Raw genomic sequence first — 7,040 nt, 5'->3', positions numbered from 1 at the left:
GTTTCCCTCTTGGAGGGGAATCATTCACAGTGTTTCTCCAGTCTACATAAGAGAGCAAAGAGCTCAGGGTTTAAGTATCTCGAAGTAAGAGATTAACACTACGAGAGCTCAGTTTGCAGAAACAAACATTTCAAACAGCAATTTTAAGTAACGAGTCAAGGTGCAGTATGAGGAAAGAGCTGCTACTCGCGTCTTTCCAAAAAGTGCTTATTCATATCCTCATGCCAAACTGCCCAAAGCACATCTCTTGGGGGTTTTTAAATGAACATTTTTTTCCTCCAACTGAAAGTGATAGAAGTTTCCTACTATTTAAGTATGTAATAAGAGCATGACACCGTGAATTTCTGGTAAGAAACTGTGTTCTGCTTTCCAGTTCAGACCTCGGAACCTCACTCTGAGCTGAGGATATCAACAGGGCTCCCTGGAGAGCAGGTGTCACCAGCAGCGCTGGTGGCAGGGCCAGCCTGCAAGGGAGCACAAGAAAGAGACAGGTTTATAGAAGCACTGCAGCTTGGTTTGTTGAACCAAGGATTTGATTTATTTCTAGCCAGGATCAGGAAAGGAATTTAGCCTTGATTAGAGGTGGGGTTTAGCTAACTTTACAAGAGGGTTTCTTGGGGAAGAACAGCTGAAACAGGGGACAGACCATGAGGAAGCATGCTCTGCTGTGGGAAGAGATACCAGGAGACACGTTTCTAAGCCAAAGGCAAATGAATTGTGTTATGAGGAAACAGTGAAGGTAAAGAGCTGGAGAAGGGAAAGCAGCAAGAAGAGAGACAGCAAGAACATGGAAGCACTACCTCCTCCTTGGATTTCACACCCTGGATTATGCTCCTATCTCCTGAGGTGAGGTAGCCACAGAAAAATACAAAAAGTACTGCAGATATTTTAGCTTCTCTATGTGAGATGAATTGCTTGCTCTTCCTTTTCCTTTTAATTTGTTTTCTAGCTCAGAATTGGTTGTGAACTTGCAAGAACTTTGCCTGGAAACCATAGGGAAAGCAAGAGGATCTTGGCCAGGGATGGCACCACTGCAAGAAGCCTTCCTGAGTTCCCTGAGCAGAGCTGCATTCCTCTGGACACAGTGTGAGCAGAGCAGTGACCTTTCTTCTGCAACCTGGAACAGATGAGTTTGAGATTGTTCACAGAGGGTTCAGGGGCAGAAGGAAGAAAGGATATTTCATTACCATTGCCAAGAAAATCTTTCAGTAAATGAGAAACTGCTATTTGTTTTGTATTGGACCAGATTGCATCCAGATTGCTCCTCTGTTGGAGCTTGTTTGTATTGCATTCCATTTGTGTAACAATTCTGACCCTAACTTAGAGAAGTGGGTTTGAATTTTGGGTGATTGCCTGGTAAGTGGTAGAATGGGACCCCACAGTACATCCTATGCAGTACATGTAATGTGTACCACTGGGCTGTTTTCAAGGAGGTGGAATTGTGGGATAGGGAAAGCACTACATTTTTCATGATACTTAATACATTGTGACTCAAAGACCACTGGGGTCTCATTCTGGCTTCAGCTCTGCATTCAGCTCATAATTGACTTCTTGTCTCTTCTCTAGAAGTCCTGCTGGGTGACACCATTTTGCACAAAGCAGACAGCTCTGTGATGTGGCTTAGACTTGCACTATGGGTGTGTGTGCTTAAGTTAGAATTGAACAAAATATATCCTAAATGTGGAGCCAATGGCTTAATTTTTAACTTTTTGCTGAGGACGCTCCATGTGGATCCTTTCTGCTTCTGTCACACAGCTAAGAGAAACAATCATTCTCTTCGTCCACAGAACTGCTGCAAAGATCTGTGGGCAGCAAGCTGAACCCTTAAGAAAGCTGCTAGGCCCTGTGGGCAAGGGTGTCAGGAATCTTATTGGCCCTTGGGGCCTCCCTGACAGCCAGAGTATCCTGAGAGAAATCAAGGGATGAAGACCAGAGCAAAAGCCAACTCCTTGCTGTCATCCTGCTTTGGAGGATCAAAGGCAGGAGGCATCCAGAACACAGAGCCTTGCACAGTGGAGCAAAGGGTAGTTTGGGAGCAAATGCACTTCATGGCACAGTTGATAGGTGCTCAGCTGGTGCTTGAACACATTTCTCTTTCCCAGGTTCTTCAAGGATCTCTATGAATGGATAATGGAGAAAGTAGTAGGCAGAAACTGCAGCAGAGACATGAAGGCAGTGTAAGTACACAGCAACTGTGCTTTTTAGATGAAGTGTAACAATTAACATTTGCTTCTCACACAGCAGTTAATTTTGTTGTCAAAGAGGGAGTTTCTTAAAATATGTATTCTTATATCAGAGACAAGGTCAGGATTTGGCCAATAACATGATCCTGGAAAATCAGCCTCAAATCTGAAGTACATAAACATGCAAATCATGCCTGGATGGAGAGTGGTGTTAAAAAACAACAGTCGAACAGGCTCATAGAGGTGACAGTGCCTCCCTCAGGAGTCCATCCTGATGATGGACTTCAGCATGGCTGAAGTGATCCATTTATGAGTTAATGCTATTCCTCTGCTGATTGGGTAATAGCTAGTTAGAGAAGCAAACAGAAGAGTAGGGTACATATCACTTCTCTCAGACTGATGGATAAAACCAAATCCTTGTCCTTGCAGCACTACTGTGTTGGATTATTTTTTTCACAGTAACAGTGACTTTCTAAAAATTGTTACAGCTCTTATAGAACACCTGTGGTCCAGAGAAGGCTGAAATTACCCAGCAAGGACTGAAAAAAATGGAGCTTTCAGTCACCCTTCAGGCTGTACCACAAGGTCACTTTGGATCTTTCTGAGTCCTGCTGAAGCTTCTGACCAAAATTCATCTTCCTCATTTTTAATCTAAATCAGCAGCCATTAGGAAAGAAAACAACATCTGGGCAAGCCAAGCTTAAAGCATTTGCATGGAGCCCTGCTCGGAGAAAATGTGAAGGGAAATAGTGCAGCCAGCAATGCCACCTAGCTGCTGCTCTGCCTGCAGGCGCTGCTTGCCCACTAGCCCGCACGGCCCTTCTTGAATTGACAACCGGTTATTATTCCTTCTGCTGGAAAACAGGCTTGTTTTCTTTTAGGACATGAGATAAAAGGCTGGTGTTTCTTCACCAGTTGTATTTTATTATACTTTTGATCAGTTCTTGTTTTATTCATTCTGCTTTCCTCCTTTCTTCTGATTTTAATCAGTTCAGATTTCAATCAGCTGTTGCTGTTATTGCCTCCTCTCCTCTTTCCACCAGCACAGAAAACACTCTCCCCTCCCTGCTCCTCACTACCTGCATGCCTGAACTTCACCAGCCACTTTTTCACTCCATTTAACCTTCCTAATAGTAAACATAACTTTTCATTTCACAAAGCAAACATGGACTACTGTGTAGTAATTTCCAGGACCTTTAGAAAAATAAATGACTGGGCCCATTCCTCAGACCATCTAGTCAGCCCTAGATTATAGCATTTGTACACGTTGCCTCTCTGTTGTCCCAGGAAGCTAACAATTAGGAAAGGAGTATCTATCCAAGGTCTGATATTTCTCTGCCACTAACTGAAAAGAACATGTGAAATAGCTTAGGTAATAAGCACATCTTTTGAGCGTTCCTTGCGAAAGTTTCAGCAATTCTAAAGAGGATTTCATTTTGAAAGTGTTCACTGCCCATCAGACTCAGTATGCCACAATAGACCTCCTGGACACTCATATCATCCACTGATCCAGGCTGTAAAGCCATCTAACACCTGTGCAAATAGAGCTAGTATTTCACAGGCAAGGTGACCTGCCATAACATCCTATGTGCTGGACTCCATGTGAAGGGCACATATCTTTCCAAGGGGATCCAATGCAGCAGTGTCCAGTAGTGATGGTGTCCTTGTGTGGTGAAAAAATAACACAGAATGCTCTCAGATAGGTCTTACAAAGCAGCAGAGGGTGCCCGAATATCTGCCATGGTTCAATTTGTTGTGAAGCACTCTGAGCAGCCAGTGATTTGGCCATGGGAGGAGATACTGTGCTCTGATTCATATACGGCCAATGTGAAATATCTGCAACTCAGTTTGAGCTCATTAGCTACTTATGACTCCTCTGCCTTTTCCAGGAATCAGTCTGATCCTGTAGATTATGGCCAATGACCCCACATGTCTGCCATGGTGTATGAAATGCAGCCAAGAAGCCAGGAGACTGTGTGAGACACGCAAAGAATGGCATGTTGAAGAATAGGAGATGTCTGGAAAATCACACACTGCACAGCATCTGTACCCAGCCCTGGGGGGCAGCCTGTGTCTGTGGATTCATCCTTTCAAAACACAGCAAGGGAGAGGTGGTAGTGCAATAAAAGAAGGAAATAGATGGATGAGTTAATGGTAATGACAGCCCAACTGGAGCTTGTTAGAAACCAGGACAGTGCAGGATGAGCTGTTGCTAACACATTTGTCAGTAAACTGAAAACCACGTTTATTTAAAAAAGGATGAATGCACATAAATGCAGGCAAGCAGAACTCAGAAAGGGGACCTGTAAACTGCATTGTCAGAAACTCCTCTACATTATAAAACCCCTATATACCATGGAAACCCTCTGCATTAAAGAATGTATTGACACTTTAATCCATTTATTAAGTATAGATCCCAACAATTTGCTTCTGGAAAGAATACAATCCCCCAAAAGGCATTCAACCTCACTCTGAGCATACATTGCTGCTTTGTTTGCAGTACAGGTGATAAAACAAGGTGCTGGGATGTGACCAAAGGTAAGGCTGGCAGATTCACTTTCTGCATTAGAGTGAAAGCTCAGTCCCTCGCATTGTAGACCCTATTTTCAACTGCATAAAACGTTGCCAAACTATAACCATTTGGAATGAAATTTTTCATGCCAGGTATCTGCCTCAGGCTGAAGCTTTTGGAGATTGTCCACAAACTCAGCCGTTTCCAATAATAAAGGTAAGGAAAAATTCATTGTTTTGTCCAAGTTAAAAAACAATTATGACCTTTCTTTTGAAAAGCCTTGGCACCCCTCTTCCTTGGAGCAGGAACTTGTTAGGGGGTTGCCTTTCATCAGAGACATCCCTTTTGCCCTTCCAAAGATCTGCCTAGATTTGGCTACATTTTATGTCTTTGGAAAGCTGAATTTGCACATGCTCGGTAGAAAACTACAAGATTCTTTTCATAACTGAACCTCTGAAGTTTTTATTCTCCCTAAGCAGGTTTCAACCTAAGTTCAATCAGGTCTTTCCATGCAATTTCAGCCATAGATTTCCACAGCATACATCAGAGCCAGGCATCTGAAATGAGTGCCAGGAGTCTGTCTCTTTTGTGTTCCCAGTGATATTCATTGGAGTGACAATGTGAAGAAGAAAATTCCTGTAGTCCAAAACAGACTAGAGGCAGACACGTGGGTGGAGATGTGGGAGGGGAAGACTCAGAAATCCTCTTTAAAAGAGAAGCACAAGGAGTGGGGACTCAAGAATGGCACATAAATGGGGGACAACAGGAAGGAGTAAAGAGAAAAGTGGCAGGAGGAGGCTGAGGAACTTGGTGATTTTGGATGCTGGATGAAATGAAGCAGGAGAAAAGAGGAAGGCTTTGGAGAATCACAGGGTTACAGAATGCCTTGGGTTGGAAGGAACCTTAAAGATCATCTAGTTCCAGCTGCCCTGCCATCTCTTACTAGATGAGGTTGCCCAAAGCCCCATTCAACCTAGCCTTCACCTGAGAACTTTGTTCTGTGGAATGTGTCATGGAGCCCTGGGTCAGCATTTCTGCAATCCACATCTAATATATGCAAAATGAATGACCTCAGCCCATATACCTAAATGAATTTGTTGCCTCTACATTAACCTTAACAACTATTCTGTAAAAAATATCACCTCTGACCAATGCTGAGAAAATGAACGAAATGCTATTTGCACGTGAGAGCTTGGCCATAAAACCAGAGTGCCATGAAGAAAAAGCACATTGGATAATCATGAACTTTTAGGACAGAGTTTGAATAGTGGAGCATAACTTAAGAAGTATTTTTATGGTAGAGGAGAGAGTTACAATTGCATGGATAACGTTAATTCCAGTGTTTCCTTACCCGTTTCCTGTTAAGATGTCAAATTCAGGTGTTATGCTTGAAATATTATCTTTTTTGTTATTGTTATCTGGTTTTCTTGTCACTACCGGCATTATCCATAGGAACTGACTTGGACTTCTCACACCCCAGACAGCCGGCCGGATCCTGGGCCACATCCAAAGCAGCACAGCCAGCAGGGCGAGGGAGGGGATCCTGCCCCTCTGCTCTGCGCTGTGACACCTCACCTGGAGCGCTGCGTCCACAGGCGGAGTGCTCAGCACAGCAGAGACGGGGGCCTGTTGGAGAGCGTCCAGAGGAGGGCCGCACAAAGGATCAGGGATGGAGCAGCTCCCTACGAGGACAGGCTGAGAGAGCTGGGGCTGTGCAGCCTGGACAAGGGAAGGCTGAGGGAGACCTAGGGGCGGCCTGTCTGTGTCTAATGGGGGGCTGTAAGAAAGATGGGAACAGACTCTTCAGCAGTATCTGTGGTGATAAGACAAGGAGAATGGGTTCAAATTACAGAATCACAGAATCACAGAATTGTAGGAGTTGGAAGGGACCTCTAGAGATCATCGAGACCAGCCCCCCTGCCAAAGCAGGTTCCCTACACCAGGTCGCACAGGTAGGCTGCCAGGCGAGACTTGAATATCTCCAGAGAAGGAGACTCCACAACCTCCCTGGGCAGCCTGTTCCAGTGCTCCGTCACCCTCACCGTGAAGAAGTTCTTACGCGCATTCGTGCGAAACTTCCTATGCTACAGCTTATGTCCGTTTCCCCTCGTCCTGTCTCCACGTACCACTGAAAAGAGACTGGCCTCACCGCTATGGCCGCCACACCTCAGATATTTATAGACCTGGATCAGGTCCCCTCTCAGTCGTCTTTTCTCAAGGCTAAACAGACCCAGTTCACTCAGCCTTTCTTGACAGGGGAGATGCTCCAGGCCCTTCACCATCTTTGTGGCCCTCTGCTGGACTCTTTCCAAGAGATCCCTGTTTTTTTTGTACTGGGGAGCCCA

The 7,040-nt window shown here is 44.7% G+C and overlaps 1 long non-coding RNA gene across 1 annotated transcript; it reads left to right on the top strand.

Moving 5' to 3' along the window:
* Positions 1-381: 381 nt before the first annotated feature.
* On the top strand, positions 382-3,370 carry LOC116217517 (uncharacterized). Its single transcript, XR_014880553.1, has 4 exons — positions 382-846; positions 950-1,086; positions 2,103-2,177; positions 2,672-3,370. It is a non-coding gene; the product is annotated as an uncharacterized LOC116217517 (long non-coding RNA).
* The last annotated feature ends 3,670 nt before the right edge of the window (positions 3,371-7,040 follow it).

Source organism: Meleagris gallopavo, chromosome Z, assembly GCF_905368555.1.
Source record: "Meleagris gallopavo chromosome Z, MGAL_WU_HG_1.1, whole genome shotgun sequence".
In the NCBI taxonomy this organism is placed as follows: Eukaryota; Metazoa; Chordata; class Aves; order Galliformes; family Phasianidae; genus Meleagris; species Meleagris gallopavo.
The sequence above is the reverse complement of the archived record's forward strand: the minus strand, read 5'-3'. Positions and strand labels throughout refer to the sequence as shown.